We start from the raw sequence: 22,890 nt of genomic DNA on the forward strand, positions 1-22,890 counted from the left end.
CATTGGACTACAACTAAATGAGTTTTGAAGTATCAACATAAAGATCAATGCAAAGGTCATCATCAGCACAGTAATAGGTGCACATTGTGAATCCTAATTTGAAGAGTCAATATTATCTCATAAAGGAGGTTTATCATCATATAGAAAAGGAAAAGAAGTGAATAATGACTTTGTATCATCAGCGTGCTCTAGTGACCACGTTTGCCTAGCATCCTCCTGAGACCATGTGTTGCCCATAAGTTGCTCATTGAAAATAACATCACAACTTATAATTACCTTCTTGGAAGATGGATCATAAAACTTATATCCCTTAGAAAAAGTTGAAAATCCAATGAAAATAACTTTCAAACTGGGAGGATCAAGTTTTTTGCGAGTCTCTTTGAGTACATGAATATAAGCAATGCATCAAAAAGTTCAAAAATATAAAATAGAATGAGTTTCACGTGTCCAAGTAGTAATCGGTATTTTATTAAAATGAGCAATTGTAAGAAGATACTATTGTTAAGATTGCTTCAACCTAGAAACATCAAGATAATCTAGAATGAACGAGCATACATCGCATGGCATTGAGAATAGTCCTATTTTTATGTTTAGCAATACCATTCTGTTGAGGAGAGTAGGGAACTATATTCATGATAAATACCTTGGTTATTATAATAATGATCAAGATCATTTAAAATGCATTCTCCACCATTATCACTGCGAAGTTTCTTGATGTGACAACTAATATGAAGTTCTACAGCTTTTTGATATTGCTTAAAAGAGAATAAAGCTTCTGATTTGTGTTGCAAGAGAAAAACAATCCTGTAGACATCATCAATAAAAGTCATGAAATACTAATATCTAGATTTTGATGGAGGAAAAGGTCCACAAATATCTGTGTGAAAAAGATCAACTAAATCTCTAGAATGAGTGGTGGTGGAAATGGAAAAGGGTTTGCGAAAATGCTTTCCAAGTGCACAATATTCACAAATACCCATATGAGGATGAGCTTTTAATTCCATTCCTTAAACAAGGTCAAGCCGATAAAGATCCACAAGCTTAGAAAAATAAGTGTGAACAAAGAGATGATGCCATATCTTGCTACTAAGATTACAAGGAGTTGTAACAACATTTGCAATTTCTTCATTTAAAGATAACTCAAAAAGATTACCATTTTGAGGAGCAACAACTATGGTTTGGCTATCTTTATCAATGTGACACTTGGTATGGTCAAAACCGATAAAGAGACCAGGATCCACATGTCTTGCATTGAAAGAAGATTCCTTTGTAAATTTGGGACATGTAAAACTCCACACAGAATTCTTGTTGAAGAAAGAGTACCGAGATATAAATCACCTATACTTTTGACTTGATAGGTTGTGTCAACATCAAGATAAATCAATTTCTTGACAGTAATAGAATGATAATTATGTAATCATTGGGATTGATATGTCATGTTTCCCATAGCACCAAAATCAATAATAAAAAGAGATCCATCACAAACATGAAGTATCCTTTTCAGAGAGAGAGAATAACTCACACAATTTGCTTCTTCACTAGTGTTGTCATGTGTAGCAGCATATGCTCTATTATGATCTGAATCAAAACACCACTTGAAACATAGATGGGTTGGATGATCACTATTTTTGTAGTAGTCATAATGAAAATAATCTCTGGATAAACATGGTCGTTTATTTATAATACCATGTTCTTCATCGTAGTGTTTTGCCCAGCAATCATCTGTAGTGTGACAATTTCTATTGCAATAAGAGCAATGCCTATTAGGAAACTTGAGATGAGAGAAGTTACCACCACCATGATGACTCTTATGTGTAGAGCATTGAAAGGGACACCGTCAAGCAGATAAAGCTTCGTGGATTTGTTCTGACTATGCATCCTCTTGGGAGATCATAATTGTTACTTGATTTGTGTGTCATCTTTCATGTCTTGTGAATATTCAATCAAAGATATACAAGCTTGATCAAAATTGATTCCATCTTTGTTAGGTAATATGGTAACAATATTATCACAAGTAGGATCCTTTATAGTATCAAGAAGTTGGGTTACTAATTGCTTTCATGAATAGCATCACAGCAGCAAGTTGATTGATAATGTTCTTGAATTATTTGATATGTGTTGTCATAGAAGTTCCAATGTTGTATTGTAACTCGATGAGCTGACTACGAAGATAAAGTATCTATGTAATAGATTTATTCTCAAAATTTATTATCAAATACTCCCATATAGCTTGTGAGGTTGAAAGATTACATACATCAAGCATAAGAGATTTTTGAAGAGTAGAAAGAATGTATCAATGAGCTCCTTTGTTGCACCTGACACCCACTCATTATAAATAATTTTCCATTCTTCAAAGATAGGTCCTTCAATTACAAGGGTATTATCATGAGCCAGATCAATTATTTGACGCGAACATTCATAATTACCAAAGAATAATATCATGCAAGTCATCGCCTTCAAGATTTAATAGCATCTTTACTTTCCATCCAAGGAATCCTTATCCTTGAAAGTGAGGAACAGAATGTTGTTTAGAAGGAAATCTATTGATGATTATAGAATTCGACATAGCTAGTTGGGAGAATGCGTATAATATAAGATCATAGAATTTGCACACCATATACAAAAGGACGAGACGAAAGTGCAGTAGCACAACAAATCGTACATAGAAGCTATATTGTAAAGGAAAGAAATTTGGTTCAAAAAGCATACTCCAAAAGAAAGATATCCAAGATAGATGAAACATGAGTAAGAATAAAGTAATCCAAAATAGACAAAACATGTGAGAAGAAATCAATCCAACATAGATTAGAAATATAAACAATGCTCAAAACTTTATCACTTTGCTTTTTGGCCAAGAATAGATGATAATTTGGCTAATTTTGGCAAAAATGCAAAAAAGCAAGAATGAGTAATCGTGACAAAACCTCTAACCTACGTCATTGAAGTCTGCACGGAAAGTTGTTGTCCTATTTGTTTATCTATTTCAAGTCGAGTTTACCTCAATAGACATGACTTTTGACACAGAACTCCAAATTGAGCATAGATTTGATAAGAAGGCATTCCCTTAAGAGTTTTCCAAATAGAAACTTTTAGGATATCTAAGTAAGACAAATCTACAATTCAACATATTTGCAATCTAAATGATGATCGAGTGAACTTCTTCTATACTTAAAATTCAAAGCATAAGATACTCATATATACACAATACATCAAATTTAATCATGAAAAGAATATGAATCAAGAATTGAAGAGATACTACATAGGTATACTCCCTAATTGTCTTCTTCATGGAATCGGTTGTAGTCGATTGTGATAGCTCTGATACCATGTTGAGATATAGAGAGAGAGGATATGTAGAGACATGATAGGGAGAGAAGAGACGCACTATATACACTCCCAAATACTATATCATATTGATCACAATCTACATATATATAGGTGAGACCCAATCTAGATAGAGTGGTGAGCTATATATAGCTCCATCAAAATTGATCATAGCCAAAGTATAAGTCACTCAAAGAATAAATTGCTCTTCTTGCGAAAGCCTTTGTAAATTCATCTACTCTAAGGCTTGCTCCCACATTTCTTATTGTCACTTTACTGACGGGCTACATATATCAAATGATCCTCAATGCTTCATTTTTCTAAGATATGATAAATCAACAATTAGAGTATAAAGCAAAAGACATTTTCAATATCTTTATGCATATCTTCTCATTCAAGAGTTCCATTAACTTAGGTAAAGAAGCTCTAGGTACCAGAATGGAACTTAGATTTCATGGCACATGTGGCACTATGAAAATCACCATTGAAGACACAATATTTGAGTCTACATAGCCTATTTTAGTTGTCTGAAATGCAAATGCATTCCCATGATTCGAGTCAAAAACATTTCAAAAATGACACTTGTAAGAAAATGATTAAGTTGCTAATTAGTTGAGGTTTTAAAAAGATAAACCCTTAAAATTTGGCCATTCAAACATTATTAATAAGATAATATATTATTCATTTAAGAGGTCAGCCATTAAATGCCTAAGGACATTAATTCATGTCAGAGGTCACTTTTCGGCCATTATTCTTTCTTTTTGAATGGTAAAATATTCTACTATCACATTTTCCACTTAAATCATGCATGTTTTTTATTTACATTCATTTTAACTATTGTTCTCTCCTCTTCTCTTTGTTTCTTAGTTCTTAAAGTAGATTACACTCTATCGTAAATTTTCTCACCAAAATCACATTCGATTCTTACTAGTAGTCTCCATTGGTCTCTCTTTGTCTCCTTTCACAAAATCTTAAGAAGGTGATTAACAATCAAAATAGTCTCTACATAGAGGACTAGTGCCACTTGTCCAATTGAGCTTTAGAGATATGGTCCTCCATGGACCTAAAATGAGATCAACTCGTTAGTTTTCAGTAGAACCAACTAGGTGGGGATATCCAAGCCGCATCTTTACTTTGTTCCCCAAGTCATCCATTTGGTACAATTTTGTTTCAACCAAGTCCAAGCTTTTTCTTCCATCACTTCAACTTGATTCATAAGAAAATGTTTAAAAGAGACTCATGGTGTTGATGCAAATTGGTAGGGATAGATATACTAAGGATGAACCTAAAGCTAATAGAATAGAAAGTGAAACTTTTCAGCTTGATCATGGGATTTGAAAATAGAATATCTTCATTATATAATGTTGTAATATCATATTTTTAGGAAGCATTAATGGATAAGGCAAGGGTGATATATTATAAAAAGAATAAAGGAATTACTTTGAGTTTTGGGAGACAGAAACATTACTTCAAACAATCTTGCTACAAATGGTAAACCTCCTTCTTTTTTTAATATTTATTATTCAACTTTTATTCTATTAAAATATAAAAATATTAACCTAGTAATAGATAAAATTATTAGTGAGGATTTCATGCGTGCAGGATGCTTGAGAGAATATGAAGGGTATATCTTTTTTCTTGATATTAGCTCTTAGGAGTCATTTTCTCATCATACTCTCAATTGTGATTCTTACCAAGCTTCAATATCCTCAATTGCGATTCTTAATAGCACTATTAGGTTTCAATACCTAAATGGTGGCTTGATGTCATGGGATGATACTACTCATGTTATCATATCTTTAGCAATCTCTTAAGATCTCTTTCCTTGATTTGTAGAAAGAAATAGAAATGACTTAACTCTATTTCTTCCTCTTAAAACTCTAATTCTAATGAAGACTAGTTTTATGCCTTATCCTTGTATATCTTTATTCAAATATACTATATCTCATGTTTCACAAAAAAATGTCCATAAAGATAATCCTTGTGATTATAGATCTCCTTTGCTCTATAGTATTCATGATATTCTACTTTTTAAAAATGGTTTAAAGAGTATTATATGATATCATACAAAGTTTTTTACATGAAATAACATGAACTTTTGACAAGTTAATGAAGTTACATAAATAAATTATTGGTAGAGTCCTTAATATAGCAATATAAACTTTTGATAAATCCATGAAGTTGAATAAATAAGTCATGAGTAGTAAAATTTTTATATGAAACCCATGATAATAGATATAATTATTCAATATCTCTTCAATCTTTTTCTATAGCTCAAAAGGACATAATATATTATTTAGCAAAGATAAACTATATTCCATAACTTTTCACAAGGATACTCTCTCTAAAATAAAAATAATTTAGTAAATTGATAGAGTGATTAGTAAATAATTTTTTAAAAAAAATTCTCTTAAAAATATATAAATATTCAATATTTTTTATATATTTTTAAAGCTTCTAAAGAAGATAGAATTTATATAGTAAATATATACTAATGTAATATCTATTCAAAAAGATAGTCTCTTTTGGATCCAAATTATGTAATGATAGGTAGAAAAAACATCAAAGGAATAGCACAAAAATTTTTAAGATTTAGGATAATAGTCACATGTGGTGACTTTGTGATAATGTCATGATCTTTATTTTTAGTGAGACCTAAAAATATTCTTTTTTTAAAAAATCAATAAATATCCTAGACTTTGAAACAATTTTAAAATTTTAAAAGAATTTTTTAGCTCATTTGGTATTTTAAAAATATTTTCAAACCTAGAAATAAGCTTTAAAATGACTGAAAAATCACAAAAAATAGGGCATCACAAAATGCATGAATAGGAGATATGGAAGCCTAAAAATGGCAAAAAAATCACTAAAAGTAGGGCATCACAAAACACGTGAATAGGGGAGGTGGGCACCTATTTTCTTGGCTTAAGAATAGTTTTAAAATAACATATGAGCTCAAAAATTTATTTAAAATTTTCTAGTTCTTTTTCAAAGCCTAAGATATTTATGAATCTTTTTAAAAAAATTGATAGGTGTAAGGGCTTAGAAAAAAATAGAGCATCACAAAACAGTGCGAATAGGGAGAGATTGGGTGATGAGACCCAATCCCTATATTCGCGTTGTTTTGTGATGCCCTATTTCTTGTGATTTATTTGTGATTAAAAATAAATCACAAAAAATGAGGCATCACAAAATAGTGTGAATAGGGAGGTTGGGTGATCACAAAATGGCATGAATAGGGGGATTGGGTGATTGCATCATAAAACATTGCGAATAGGGGGGTTGGGTTATCCCAATGTGAATAGTTGGGTGCATCACCCAACCCCCCTGTTCATGCTGTTTTATGATGTCCTTTTTGTGATTTAATTGTGATTTTTGGTCATTTTTAAAGTTTATTTTTGGCTTGAAAATAGTTTAAAAATAGCAAATGAGCTCACAAAATTCTTTTTAAAAATAAAGATAATAGAAGTATACGATACTTGTTCCAAATATTTCTTCAAAAGAAATGCTAATGAGCAAGTCCAAATTCTCAATGGTTTATATATTTTTTGTTCAAAAAATATAGACATATATACCTTATATGAAGCAAATAATATTCAAATATTTTTAAATGGTGTACATTATTAAGCTTGAATATATATCTAGAAACTATATTTTATAATAAAAAACTTAGAATATATTCATACTATTTAACTCAATCTTATATCTTTGTTTTGTTTTGAATTATGAATTAGGTATGCAAAACTAGGTTTTGCAAGGTATCCACCATTGGAACTCTCCTATGACATGATAGCATCCCTTGCGGCCTCTCCAATTGTCCCACTTGCACCCCTTGGATGGTCCCCTATGACACGATAGTCACTTATTTGCCTAAATGGTTGAGAATGTTTCTCGAGATGCAGATAAATTAGAGGATTGCCTTAGTATATCTTCGGAAGACAAGAGTATATTATAGAAGAAATATATTTAGCTATTAGATTTTATTGTTGATCTACTTCTCTCCATGGATTTTTTTTCAAAGTTTTGTTGCATGATTTTAAATTTTTATGATAGTGCCATACGCACACATACCTTTTTTCTATATGTTGAAAGGAAAATCCCTTATACATGGTTACTTTTGGTGATTTTTTTCCATATTTGTTCGTAACTAATGATTTCTTTACATGGGTCATTGGAGTCTAATCTACTTTGATATGCTTGCTCCAAAGGTTATACTTATGAATTCTCTTTCAAGAATTCATGGCATAGAAAAAATGTATCATCAATAGTCTTTTCTTGTTTTCTAGATTTTTTCCATATAATCTAGACTCTGTCCTAAGACAAGTATTCATTTCCAGTGTTGTTAGAATTGTTGCTACCCGCTTGGATGCCAGTTTTGAAGATATTGCTGACTCTGAAAGACCTCTTAAGTTTATCCTTCAAGAGGTCCCACTACAAAGTGATGTACATAGTTGTGGATGGAGAGTTACCTCAAATGCTAGCACGACTATAGATTCAAAGTTATTGAATTTAGATGGGATGAATGTAAGTGTTTTATCTTTTGCTTTTAATTTAAAAATCTATTGTGTTCTCAATTGAGTGGTTGTGTGCCTTGAGTCATATATATTGTGGATAAGGGAGAGGTATACTGAGATAATTTTGGATAAAGCAATCACACTTGTGGACCTTGACTTCCCTCTTCCTCCTAAATCTTCCATGGGCATAGCCAAGAGACAGGTGAAATCTACAAGTGGTAAGGGCACTACCAAGGCAACCACCAAAAAGTCTTTTGTTGTCTCCATAAAGAAAGATATGCTAAAGCTTTATCCCTTGAACTTTGATCCATCTCCTATGAATCCTCTCAAGAGAAGAGGGTATCTATGAATTGAAATTCTTCCAACAACAAAAAAAATAGCCTATAGTAAGGAACCTAGAAAGGATGAATGAAACTAATGAAGATGAACGTATGTCAAAGAAGGAGAAAAGTTCAAAGGAAGGAAAATTGAACATCAGAAAGCTGACTAGCCTTGTCTTTAAACCATGACAAGCATAATCTTCTAGATATCCTTCTAGGCATCATAGCCTTTTGAATGTCTTTGGCTATTTTGAGTTTGAAGCTCTTTATCGTTACTTCATTAGGAGTCTCCCACTTCAAGGATGTAAGGTTTGGGAATGGTAAATCCTCAACATGTCCATGTACACCTTCTCTTGACGGAACCACATATTGTCATACTATACAAAAATCCTACCTTCACTAAAAAAACTTGTAGTTTGATCAGTATAGATAATGTCTGCAAATTCTTTATGAGTTGCATAGAATGTGCCACTAAGACTCTCCACAGGTTGCCATTTAGAACTTGTCGAGGAAAAGATATTTAACACCAATAATCTACTATTTACTTAGTTCTTCAAAAAAATATATTTGTATACAAGATTCAACTCAAAATTAAACTTACAATACCTTTGCTTAGGAAAACGTTCATTTGGAGGCAAGTGACCCACCCCTGAGCTGTGATGTTGAAACCAGTGGTATGTCCCTTCCCATAATACTTGATATCCTCTCCTTTTTTTTTCTTCACCTTATGAGAGCCCCCACAAAATGGCAACATGGTAACCCAATCGTTTATCCTAAACATTTTGGGCTCCCATTTTCTATCTACACTTCTATTAAAGATGGTGCAAGAGTTTACAAAATGAGAAGGACGCCTTGTGGAAGCCATGGAAAAAAGGGAGCACACTTAGTGTGCAAAGAAGAAAAATCAGAGAGAAAAGGTTGATGAACCTAAAATGAATTTCAAGAAGGCTAATGAAAATACACTTTGCTGCTAAGAAGAATACTCAAATGTATCTTGAAAGTTACAAAACCAATAGTATTAATTGCATCTCATTTTTATCTCATATTTTGTTAGCCTTTATTAGCTTTTGGATCATGCAAGTTTGGCTGCCTTGACACCTACTCATGCATATCCTCGCTACCTAGTGGAATGACAAAGAAACTAGCTTAACTTTCTTATCAATCTTCTTATATTTTGTTTTAACAATTACATCAGTCCATTCATTTACTTGTGACATTTCTTATTGAGCAAACAATGCTAGTCTCATACATCTCCAAAGAACATACTAAAAGTATCTTGTTTTTAGCCTCATTTTCAACAGTTATAATTGCTTTAATTTTAGCCATAGTGTTAATAAAATTAAACCTCTCAAACATGCCCATAATGTAATCATCTACAACCAAAACCTCATGCCTTTTTAGCTCTTTTTTAGCCCTCTTAATATACTTCTCTTTAGCCCTATTCATGTTGTCTATTCTCTTAAACAAACCAAAACTACTTGCTCTCCAAACATAAATGCCAAAAGTAAAAATAGTTTGCAAGAAGAACTGCCATAGCCTCTCCTTATGGCAGAACCATCTAAAAACCCTTGAATGCTTTGACATTTCATGGCACAAGATGATCTCTAACTATATCTCAATTATGTGAACAATTGAAACTCATTGTCAGAAATTGAATTGCCTTCCTCCTATCTCCACTCCTTACACAAGCATATGACAACCTATCATCAAGTGCTTCTACTTCCATCCTAGTTTGCACAATGTATGGCTATCCCAAAATCACTAGATAACTACCCATATGCTACACAAAGAAATGTTGGTCATCTTGGACATCCCCAATGGTAACTTGAACATTTAGGCACACATCATATGAATCCCCAAATGATTTATTTGTAGCCCTCATTCTCCATGTAGGATCTATATCGATTGGCCAACCACCATTTTCATACAAGATTCGTGACATGGCATTGATCTCAGACCCATGGTCCAACTATGCAACACTTGGAGTTTCCTGCTCCACCAATCTTTACTACAATATTTGTCATGGCCTTTGCCTAGTGTGTATCAGAATAATGGCCGTTAGGAATAAGGAAAACATCATCATCATCATCATCATGTGAGTGGTGTTGCATAACCTACTTTTGAATAATGCTATGTACTATGATATTTTTAGCCAATAAATCCTCTTTTCTACCCATAATTAGCCCATTTGTGGCTTCACTTCACTTTCAAACAACAATGGGATTGCTAGTAGACTTTACATAAATTCCTTGAGAATCCAAATTCTCATCAACTTGCAACAAAGCTTGATTGTCTTGGTGATTTCTATATTAGATTACAATTTGTAGCAAGCCTTCTTTCCTCTCTTTTTCCCATATTGCATCTTTTCTTGCCCAACCTCTTCCATAACATACTCAAGATTGGCTTTTTTTTGCAGCCTTTTGATACTTTGATTTACTTCATGTCATCCATTTTGAGGTACCTATAGCCTCATCATCTCTTTTTCCTTTTTCCTCAACAACAACATCAATGTTTTGTACTTTAGCCAAATATGCATATGCTATAAATGAATCCGTTATAGCATACCAATCTGTTCTACTCTGTATGTTTTGCCCAACACATGATATATCACCCATAGATATTTTTTTCCCTTTTTGCAAAATTTGAAGCTCATGACCATACATCGACTGGATTTTGGAATAGTGACAACCTTGGCAGGGACTTCCTCTCTCTATAAACCAAATATAGATGCATGGATTGTTGAAACTACATTCTTGTCAGCCAAAACTTCCACCAATTTTTGCTTTCCTCCCTTTCCAAAATTCAAGGCAAGAGGCATACCCATTTTCTATGCATGAATTTTATTATTTTTCCAATAGATTATCCTATGATCCAAAGCACGACAAAATGACTCATAGTCTTGCCACTCATATTACAATCTATCACAGCACATATATTGCTTGACAAAGCCCTCCTTGGGTTCCTTAGAGCCTATTAAATGACCAAAATTTTCAAGCTCTATATACTTAAGATCCAAGTCATGCAAAGATTTTGTTATCTCCTCAATTACATCATCTCTAGATGAAGAAACAGGAGGCATAGCCAATGGCTCCCTCAAATAGGCTTTGACTTAGCCCTAACAACAAGCTTAGTTTGCAAAAGACTAGCAATAGTACAAGGTGTAATCAATAACTCTCTTCTTTTCTACCGATTTACCAACTTTGTCACTAAAGCTTGTACATTAACCCAATAGATAATGTACATTTTCCCTACAAGAATAAGATAATATTTTCTATTTCCAAAGGCAACACCTCAACAGTATCCAACTAATCATAATGTACATTTCCCATTCCAATTCTTCCACATAAACCTTTTGGTACTGAGAAACATTCCTGACATCAAATTTTTGCACCTTTGCAACCACACTCTACAAAGCCCTAATAATTTCCTTTTCCCTCTTATGCATGCCATAAATCCACACAAACTCTCTGAATCCTAGACTAAGATTATCATCTGCATGGTTTCCCATCCTGCAACCTTCCTATCGCCTTCACATTGGGTTCACCAATGTTGGAGTGTATAATATCAAAGACCTTAACTGCAAGGATTATGACAAGAAGGGTATAGATATTTAGGTCCATAAAGAATAAGAAAAGATAGGAGAAAAATCAAGTTTAAACACAGAACATCAAGATATGTGCCCTCAGAAAATCCTTGGATTCAATCTTTTTATGACAGAGTTTCTCAAATACAATCATTGCATGCACTCATGTACAAGCACATAACCCAATCTCTAAGACTTTGACCCAAAGAGCATCTTGTTCACTAGTTTAACCCTATATTACATAGGCTTACTCAAATGATTTTGGCTCTAGAACTATGCATAACCGGTCAAACAATGCCATATATGGCAGCCCTTATCCATTGGGCATCCTGTTAAGCTTCAACATACATTAGTTCATGCTAAAACCTTGTATGGGGACTGAATTAGTACTTCTGCCTTGTTTTGAAAGTTTTATTACAACAAAGGAAAATAATACATATGCTATCCCAAATCTTCATAAAACGATGCATTTTCATTCTATTAGTGTTCTATAATCCCTAGAGCACCACATGCATGAAGAAGATGCCTTTGAAGGCTCTAGAACACCATCAAAAGCTTTTATTGCAATAGATACCTTGTTGGTCATTATTATTACAGTAGTAAAAATGCAAGCCTTTTCTTCTCCAATACTTCATAGAACAATGGATTCTTATTCTAGCAATGATCTAGCATAAGTAGAGCATCATATACATGAAGGAGGTACCCTGGAAGACTTAGAATCACCCTACGAGCTTTTTGACACAACAGATACCTTGCTAGTTACTATTATTATAGCAATATAATGTATTCAAGATTCAAATTCTAAGTTTTAAGAAACTCCCAAGACATCATTGGGTCCACTCCCATTGAGTTTTTCTCTTGTGTCAGCTTTCTCATGAGCTATGGTGGCCTCTCGAAGAGCTCCAAAAACATGTCATGTTGCTGCCCCCTCTGTCTTTCATGTGAGATAGTAAATGGAACAATTTGCCAATTATTTTCTCACTGTAGTGACTTGCCAATGCATGAAAGATAGGTGTTGATCATGCCAAGGTTGAGATTAGGTGGAATGTTTGAATCAAGTCACACAAGTTGGGAAGATAAAGTTTGTGTGCATGTGTCCAAGTTAAGGAGGTAAGTGACTTGCTTAAGACTTCTCATTTCTAAACTTTAGGGAAGGGGACATGAGGTAGGGGGAGACAAAAAGTACATAGACTAAGGTCTTAGAGACCCTTCATTTCTATCATGAGATAAAAGGTGTTTGACCATCCCTTTTCCTAGGACAATATTTTATCGTGTGAGCCTTTTGAACTACACATTTTACATTGCTTCATATTTGAATTCATTAGGAGAAATATGGACTCTCTTTTTTGCCCCTTAAGGAGTGAATAAACAAATATAGGCCTAACCAATGAGAGAACTGGGATTCCAGATTCATGTAACATGAATCTTCTAGCCATATCTTGGACCAAATCTTCCCTTAGCAATAAAATAAGGGAAAATGTGGAGACTACAATGCTGTCACTTCTTGGAAGTTTGTGCCTCAAATTTTCATTTTCTTATTTTTTATGTTTGACTTTTCTTTTCTCCCCTTTTCATTTTCCCCCTCTTTCTTAGGCGGAACTCAAATTTGTCATATCTCTTTCCCCGCTTCTTCTTTCCTGACGAAATTTTACAGCCTCACTATTGCTTGCCCTATCTGTAACCCTGTAAAATTTCATTTGCTTTGCACAAGCACAGAGAGAGTTTCATGTGTTTTATGAGAGCAGAGCTTGTTTTACCAAAGCCCTAAGATTCTCTTCACAAAACTCTACAGGTATATTTTTCTCTTCCATAGATGTTCTATGGTAAAGTTTTATCTCGTTTGGAGAAAACCTGTGCAAGTTATGTGCATTCTCTGACATGTAATTTCTTTTGTTTTGATGCTCTAGGAGTCTCTTACAGTCAAGAATAGTGATATTTTGAACACTCAACTTCTTCTTCAACATCTTAGGGTTTCTCTGTAAACAAAGTTACAGGTATATTGTCTTGTTTTTTTGTTGCTCCACTGTTAAATTTTATCTCGTTTAGACAAAATGTATACAAGTTACATGCATACTGAGCTTTCCTTTGTTTTTTTACTCCAAGAATCTCCGAGGGTGAAGAACAATGATTTATTAAGAACTCAACTTCTACAACATCTTTGGGATTTTGAACACTCAACTTCTTCTTCAACATCTTAGGGTTTCTCTGTAAACAAAGTTACAGGTATATTGTCTTGTTTTTTTGTTGCTCCACTGTTAAATTTTATCTCGTTTAGACAAAATGTATACAAGTTACATGCATACTGAGCTTTCCTTTGTTTTTTTACTCCAAGAATCTCCGAGGGTGAAGAACAATGATTTATTAAGAACTCAACTTCTACAACATCTTTGGGATTTTGAACACTCAACTTCTTCTTCAACATCTTAGGGTTTCTCTGTAAACAAAGTTACAGGTATATTGTCTTGTTTTTTTGTTGCTCCACTGTTAAATTTTATCTCGTTTAGACAAAATGTATACAAGTTACATGCATACTGAGCTTTCCTTTGTTTTTTTACTCCAAGAATCTCCGAGGGTGAAGAACAATGATTTATTAAGAACTCAACTTCTACAACATCTTTGGGATTTTGAACACTCAACTTCTTCTTCAACATCTTAGGGTTTCTCTGTAAACAAAGTTACAGGTATATTGTCTTGTTTTTTTGTTGCTCCACTGTTAAATTTTATCTCGTTTAGACAAAATGTATACAAGTTACATGCATACTGAGCTTTCCTTTGTTTTTTTACTCCAAGAATCTCCGAGGGTGAAGAACAATGATTTATTAAGAACTCAACTTCTACAACATCTTTGGGATTTTTTGCAGAGAAAGCCACAGGTATATTGCCATTTTTTACTGCTGTTCCATGGTTAAATTTCAATGCATTTGGACAAAGCCTATATAAGTTATATGTATGCGTTGACCCAAGATTTCTTTTGTTTTTGTACTGCAGGAATCTGTCATCAGTGAAGGAACAATGGTCTTGCTATAAGTCAACTTCTTATTCAACATATCTAGGGATCTTTGTGAAAGAAATTACAGGTACAATGTTTCTTTTTTAAATTGATCCATTTAAATTTAATTTCATTTGGAGAGAACATTTGCAAATTATACACATGTTGATAGGTAACTTTTGTATTTGGTTGTTACAGATGTCTTCACGGAGGAAAAATATCAGTAGCATACTTGCAGTGGAGGTCTTCAACAGGAAAGATAATGGCGGTAATTGGATTTGTGATAAGTATTATAAGTTGGATTGGATTTTGATGCACCCAAGTACTCGAGGGAGTTTCAAGGTCAAGCGCAAGGATGTTGCAAACCCTAGCAAACATTGGAAAGTTAGAATTCTAGAGTTCAGAAAAGTGTTTAATGGCACAAGTGCAGTAACAGAAGTGTTGATTCAACATGTTTATACGCATAAACAAATCTCTGTACACGACGAGAACAACATTGCAAATTATAAACAAAACAGTAAGTTGTTAAATTTAATCATTGATTATTCTTTTGTATCAGAGTTGTTTTTAAAAGTCTTTGCAGTATTCTAATTCAGTCTTGTTTGATTGACAGCTCTATATCCATCGACTTTGCATGAATGGCAGAATGTGGAATGTTTAAGCGGCAAGATACATGTTTGGCATGAAGAGATAGGTTCTTTGATCTATGATAATACCTCTGAAAGTCAACTTGCCACTCAAAATATCTTTTTTTATAATTCATTGTATGTGGTAGAAAGCTAGAGATTGCAGCATGTCCCATTGCCGCCACTGTCTAGTGGTGAATGGTTCATTGGTAGCTTGGAGTTGTCAGGAGCTTGCAAGTCGAAGATAAAATCTGACATCAATAGTGCTATGAAACCCACCACAGGCTCCAAAGATGTGCATCTTAGTTGGTTTATTCCATTCTCATTGTTTGCACATTTGTTTGGTTCATGTGATGTTTTGAAGAAAACAAAGATTACTTATCAATGCAAGTGTTCATCCAAGGAATGGATGAGTCAGCTATTGGGTGAGTCTTGGCAAGTCAAAAGAACACATTTTGATGAGACAATTGAGTGCAGGGTCAACCAATCTGATATTACATTCAGGTAAAACTTTTTTACTACTTTGCATACCTTGATTTAATTGACATAGGTCTCGCTTAGATGAATTGTTATGTTAGTCGCATTCACTTACCATTATTTTTGTTTTTATTACAGGTATTTCATTGCTAGACAAACTCTGTGCGTTCGCTTTCGATATAGAAGATGGCGACTTTTGCGAGGGGAGTGGATCAGCTTGGATCAAGATATCCGAGATGACACACATACAACGCTCGTAGATGTGGTAATCTTGTGGAGTGGTCATAATCCTTTCGTAGTCAGCGCAGAGAGTCATTGGCCCATTTATTTTCTGAGACAAAAAATCCAACTAATGTCCAGTGAGCCCCTCTACAACTTCTATTTCAAGTTAGATAATAGAAAAGTCAGGACTCGTAGTGAGCAATCCATGACATGTAAACAATGTGCTTCTCCACATATCCTTGAGATAGTGGAATCCTTGTAAAAAAACTTTATAAAGAGCGAATACATATCTTTTTTGAACTTCTGAGTACTTTAAATTTTAGTTTACTGTGATCCAAGCGTGCGATAATACATACTGTAATTACTCAATCGTGCAGTTAAAAATCATAATTAAATTGCAGGTTAGAGGTCTATAATCTAGAGAATATTGTCTTTGCACAATGATATATTGTAGCGCATCTCTGCTGCTCGTTTCTTAAATTTTAATATTAAATTGGATCCAAAGGGAATTTCAAGGCCTTTCAGATTTATTTTCTTTAAAAAATTATATATTTTCTCTCGTTAGACTTGAATATACTCAACGACCCAAACATATTCGAGGATATAATAATGTAGAACGAAGCGTTTGTCTGTATGAGTAATTTTAACAGTGACTTTAAAGTACTGAAATAAAGAAACTAAGGTAAGAGTTTTAATTTGAAACTTTAGAGTTAATAACTTTATAAAGAACCTTTATTTAAAACCCTAGACACATAAAAGCTATAACTCCAAACTCATTTTCACTTTCATTCTCCACTTCCCTACACTTGTGCTCTCCTTCCTTGTCTCTTTGTGTGCCATGGCTACCACTCCCGCCTTCGCCGCATGGATCAGCTCCACATGCTACGCGCACATAGGGGACCAGATATACCCTAGGTTTTGTGTGACCTTGAGTCTAGAGAGCTCGCTTTCCGCTGTAGACCATGACTCTAGTATACTAGCATCGTTTTGTGATGCAGTGAACCCTCTCACTTGCTCTATTCCTGACTCCACTCTCAGGTGGGTTCCCATGGATTTTTTGTATAGTTTGTGTGCCGGATCCAGCCATGCAAAGGTGATAAGTCGAGCCCTAGTGCATGTGGGGCAACATCTCCGCGCTAGAGCAGTGCCCACCTCGTCATAGGACCACCTCACGATGGATCTCATTGAGAGGGATGCCGCCTTTGCCATATATGTTATGTGCACTGAGGTGCAAGAGGACAGTGACGAGGACATCGACGCACCCTCTCGGCCACTACTAGAGTACTTTGAGAGGGAGCCTGAGGAGATCACTCTCGATCTGAGTGTTGAGGCAGCACAGAGCTTGGCCATTGTGCACCCACCTCCCTGCCTTGATGAGATGCCCACGAGCGAAGAGCCACCCCTCTCTTCTCTCCATGCTATCACCATCGAGGGGGTGGAATATCTACTCATGCATGATGTGCTAGAGTTGTTGGAGCTTAGGGAAGAAGAACTATACTGTATCATGGTGCGTGATGCACCTAGTGATTTCATAGATTTTGATTTACAGGATGCCCCACCACATGTTGATGAGGTGGCTCGTTATGATGGCACGAGCATCGATGACATCTCTGCCATTGTGAGCATCCAGGAGCAGATTGAGGATGCGGCGCCACAGTATCAGATCTCTGATGAGGAGTTCGAGCGGTTGCAGGAAAGCCTTTTTGGTCCTCGACCCGACTATGCAGTGCCTACCCAGGAGAGAGACGAGGGCGGCCCAGTGGGGCAGGAGCAGACCTGGATGCTCCATTACAGCGGCCGGCAGATAGATGATGCAGAGAAGGTAATGTTCTCGGTTTCATATGAAACTTAACCAGTAGGGCCTCTAGGGCATCGGGAACGCACACATGTGTTTTTGTCAGGATCGGGCCCCCAGATGTGCCCTGGCCGGAGGCTCGCGTCTCGGGGCCTGAATCTGCAGATTCAAGCCCCCAGACGCGAGCCTGGGGGCGAGCCTCCAGCCAGGGCACATTTGGGGGCCCGATCCCGACAAAAATGCAGATTCAGGCCCCCAGACGCGAGCCTTCGGCCAGGGCACATCTGGGGGCCCGATCCCGACAAAAACACATGTGTGCGCTCTCGATGCCCTGGAGATTCAGGCCCCCAGACGCGAGCCTCCGGCTAGGGCACATCTGGGGGCCCGATCCCGACAAAAACACATGTGTGCGCTCCCGATGCCCTGGAGGCCCTACTGGTTAAGTTTCATATGAATATGATTTATATATCTTCAGCACACTCCATGCATAGTGAGTCTGATACTGAACTTGTGTGTTGCAGGAGATTGTCTATATAGATGAGTTTTCATCTAGGCAGGGTGGCCGATCTGGTAGCCAAGGAAGGGTGCAAGACTCGGCATTGAAGGAGTACGTTGGGTAGCTTGTCAACGACATTATTGTATTTCATAAGACATGCTTATCTTCTTTTGCCGATAACTTCTTGAAGTTGAGGGCACTAACAAAGGCTGGGCCCTTCAAGACCATCCCGACCAACTCCAGCCTGGAGAAAGTAGTGTTGCTTCGACATTCGAAGATACTCTACTTATTCACGAGTACTAGGTCTAGCCCACTTTTCTCCATGGTGGCCCGTGGCATGGTTGCCGGTGTTGAAGACCCCACTGTCATTAGACAGGAACTATTGGGGCAAAATGTATTGTTGCCTATGATCAAGAATAGCTCTGACCATGGGGATCCTAGCTCGAAGAAGCCTAGGAGAGAATAGATGTACTTATTGCCTACTGATATCGCATCACTGATGTACTGCACTTTGTAATCTTCTCTTCAAGTAATGAAAACCGATGTTTGTTGGATTCGCGTGCAATGTAGTTTGTGATACGTGTCATTTACTATTGTTTTTTACTTGAATGTCACATTTATTTGTCGAATTTATACGTAACACGATTCGTACCCTAAATTTAATACGCAGTGCTTTATCGAATTCGTGCGCAACATGTATTTGTTCGAACGCATGTAACGATAACTCAACGATGTAAATAAAATAAATATCAAGCGACTAAACAAAAATAAGACACGCCAAAAACTTTGTATTTGTATTAATAACAATTTTACATGGGGTCCATTACAACCAAGGCTTTACAAAATGTCTTCAGAACCTACATTCCATGTGCTTTTGAGTTGTACACCTCTATACTTGCTGACCTCCACGAGGACTATCTTCCCATCGCCGAAAGAACCTGACTATCTGCAGATCCCTGTCAGTGACGGTGACCCTCCTTGCATGCACCGCTGCATAGACTGAGTCTCCAAATAAGTCGATGAGGTAGGCTTCAACAGCTTCTTGTAGTGTGAGGAGGGCCTGGGCAGTCCAGCGATCCGGTTGTTTTGCACGTGATGTATCTGGAAACAGGGTCCTGTTGTTCCTGATCAGTATGCCCTCCATGATCTCCCGCACCAACTTCTGGAATGGAGCCTTCGATATCAGGAGGTGAGTGGTCTTCTGGTAGTGGCGGATCTCGCGAAGAGCCACTGTGCCTGGCTTCCATCGACGCTTGCGATGCTGGCGTCGTGGTGGTGGTGGTGGAGCTGGAGGACGTGGCTGCCGTATGGAATTTCCAGGGGTGTATCTCCGGGCCGCTTGCTTGGTGCGTACCATGACTTCTAGGAGAGAGAACTCAGAACTCAAAAGTGAAATGTATAAAATGAGGTGAAACTTTAAACTTATAGTCAAACTTTTCAGAAACCCTAAAATTTTAATTAATGAATCCACGCTTTGGAAAAATATCACCAATGCTCCGATTCACATGAAATTTTACCTGTAGGCTCCTCAAGGACACATCAACCACCCAAAAAAATTTTGGCCCCAACAGAAGCCTCTGGATCACCAGACGCGAGCCTCCGGACGCGAGCCTCCGGACAGGTGACCCAGACGCGAGCCTCCGGACAGGTGACCCAGAGGCTTCTGATGGGGCCAAATTTTTAATATAAATGAGTTTTTCTAATGCCCAGCATGAGGGTGAAGTTTCACCAGATTCCGATTTATAAATTTGACGGTTCAATCTTTTTTTGAAAATGTGTTAACTGCATTATACTGCACTGATAATGTATTGTCAACCTCGCAACTGTAGATTAGATGTACTGATAATGAGTGTGCGCAACTGCAGATTAAATATATTGTCAACCTCGCAATGCAAAACATTGGAAACTTAAAAATTGACAAAAAATAAATCATGGGTAAAATGGAATATCGCATATCGGATATACTGTTGCCAAACCACTAAATATAGTAAGGATATAGTGCATCGGCCCATGTACAACCGATCACCGACATGTACGTGGTTGCACATTGAATTTATCCTCAACAAAACTACTTACAAAATTGGAAACTTGAAAATTCACACAATTCGAAACATGGTCAAAATAGAATATCACATATTGGATTTAGCATTGCGAAACTATGAAATACACGGTAGATAGTGCATCGCACCAAGTACAACTAGAGCTAGGGAAAATTTAGCTCCATTTTGCAAGCCACTACTATCAAATACTTGAAGGTCTACTGGAAAGATAACCCAAAACTAAGCTCCTTACAATCTACAACCAAACCTGAGCTAAAAACATAGATCCAATTACAAGGTAGCTTCTCAAAGCATATTGTTGACATTAAGATTAAATGCATCCTTGTTATTGCGGATCCTGCGAATAAGAACCAGATCTATGGGCTTAATAGTGATACGTCGGGCATGAATGGCTAAAAGTTGACCATCACTCATTAGATCAATCAAGTAGCTTTCAGCTGCTTCTTGGAGAGCAAGTAAGGCTTGGCTTGACCATCGCCCCACATTCCTTGCCTGGTTCCTCGAAAAGAACTTGTGATGATGCCCTGACTGTAGATCTTGTAGTATTTCTCGCACCAACCTGGAGAATGGTGCCTTAGGAATAATCAAGTTGGCACTCTTCTGGAATTTCCTTATCTCGCATAGCGCAGCTGTGCCTGGTCTCTATCTTCGCTTTTTATGTGTTGGAGGGCGTGTATTATGAGTTGGAGCAGTAGTGGGAGGTGGAGCAGCTGGAGCATGTGGACCACCATTTCTGGACAATGGCGAACCATCATTATCGACCACACTAGGGCCAGCATTGTTGGTCACAATAGCGCCACCATTATTGGCTGCAGTAGGGCCACCGTTATCCGTCACCAGGGGATCTTTGTCACTCACAGTACGCTCACTAGATTCGGAAGAGTGTTGAGCTCTTGCTCTTGCAGGCACCTTTTTGATAGGAAGCTTGAAACGTGCCATGGCTGTGATGATGAAGGATAGAAAGGTGGAGGGTAGAGTGGAGAGCAATGGGAAAAAATGAAAGGAGAGACGACTTAAATACGAAAATTTCAAACTTACTGTGGTGTAAATGAATTTTAAATTTATCATTTCATTTCATTTCTCCACCCCATCCCTACCTCTCTCTATCTCCTGACACCCCCCTCATGCCCCCTCTCTCTCTCTAGGCCAATGAATGTTCCAATGTTTGGAATTTTCATATCTTTGTCTTAGGATTTCAAAATCGACTTTTCATAATTAAAAAACAAAGTTCGAAATCGACTTTGAAAAACATAGTGACAAACCTTTGAAATTTTAAAGAAAATTTATAAGACATCTCATGTTAGAGATATGAGTATTGATGTGTCATATCCTTGGGACTTGTGCTCTCTTGTGGACTCTAAATGCATCAAAATTATTATCTTTATCTAGGTCTCCATTTTTTGCCATCTCTCTCTTGGGTTGCCAACCATTCTGTGTGCCGTTGTCTAGCTATGCTGTTTTCATATCTTTCTTTTCTCACTTCATATATTGCCCTACTTATAGATTCTGCTTGAGATGTTTTGGACTTCTTTTCTTTTTCCTTGTATCGTATCTCTAGTCTCCTATACCACCATTGGAATAATTGCCTCATAGAATTGCAATCATTGATGCCACCTCTATGATCAGTTGCCTTTTGAAAAGCACAGCGAGCTTGCCAGTGAGATCTTTCCATGCCTTGAGTTGACCATATTGCCAAACTTCCTTGATCTACAAAGTATGGACCATGTGCTTCAAGTATATGCTGCATAAGAAAAGAGATTAGAAACACAAAGTAATTCGAAATGATGATTTTTTTTTGCAATGGTGATAATACTGACCATGTAGTGTGTTATGCTATTTGTATAGTCCATGCCTCCACCATGGACTTATGAAATTTAGCAGCTGTCTCTTTAAATGCATTGGCATCACCATCCATAAACCTCAACTTCTGTAAGAGAGCTGCTAATCTATCTAGGTGTATCCACACTTCTGCCTTCGCAATCCTCGTTCGTCCCCCATTGCTCCAATCTGAAACAGCAAGGTGCAACTTTTTCCATGCTTCGTACTTCTCTGGTTGTTTTACTAGTATATTGCCTTCCTCATCTCGAGGTGGAGATAAAAACTTCCTAGCCTTGGGTCTGCCAAAGCATGGTTTACAAGGAACATTTCCACTCTTCCCCGATTTTTTCTCGTCCTTTTTTATTTCTACTTGGCCTCCGTGCAATCCAACTTCAGAGAGGACTTGTTCTACCTTCTTGCATGTAGCATCAGATTCTGGCACGGGCTGCATCTTGTATGAAAAGCATATATATTCATATACTAGCTTCTTAATTATTCTAACCAAACAATGCAATGTGCAAAAGTGAACCCTTGTTAGTGGTATTTCCAAAATAGGGCGCCAGTTTGGATCCATTGGAATTAGCATTCCATTTCTCATGACTTTCTGATCACGTGTCGGAGCACCCTGTTGTCCTGCCTTGGCAAGCCATTCTTTCTTTCCATCTT

At 36.6% G+C, this 22,890-nt stretch overlaps 1 long non-coding RNA gene across 1 annotated transcript; it reads left to right on the top strand.

The window, feature by feature from the left end:
* Window positions 1-13,591: 13,591 nt before the first annotated feature.
* Window positions 13,592-14,142, top strand: LOC148020648 (uncharacterized). Its single transcript, XR_015694731.1, has 3 exons — window positions 13,592-13,735; window positions 13,845-13,964; window positions 14,074-14,142. It is a non-coding gene; the product is annotated as an uncharacterized LOC148020648 (long non-coding RNA).
* The last annotated feature ends 8,748 nt before the right edge of the window (window positions 14,143-22,890 follow it).

This window comes from Lygodium microphyllum, chromosome 18 (assembly GCF_053477565.2).
Source record: "Lygodium microphyllum isolate KBCC chromosome 18, Lygodium_microphyllum_v1.1.10, whole genome shotgun sequence".
Classification (NCBI taxonomy): Eukaryota; Viridiplantae; Streptophyta; class Polypodiopsida; order Schizaeales; family Lygodiaceae; genus Lygodium; species Lygodium microphyllum.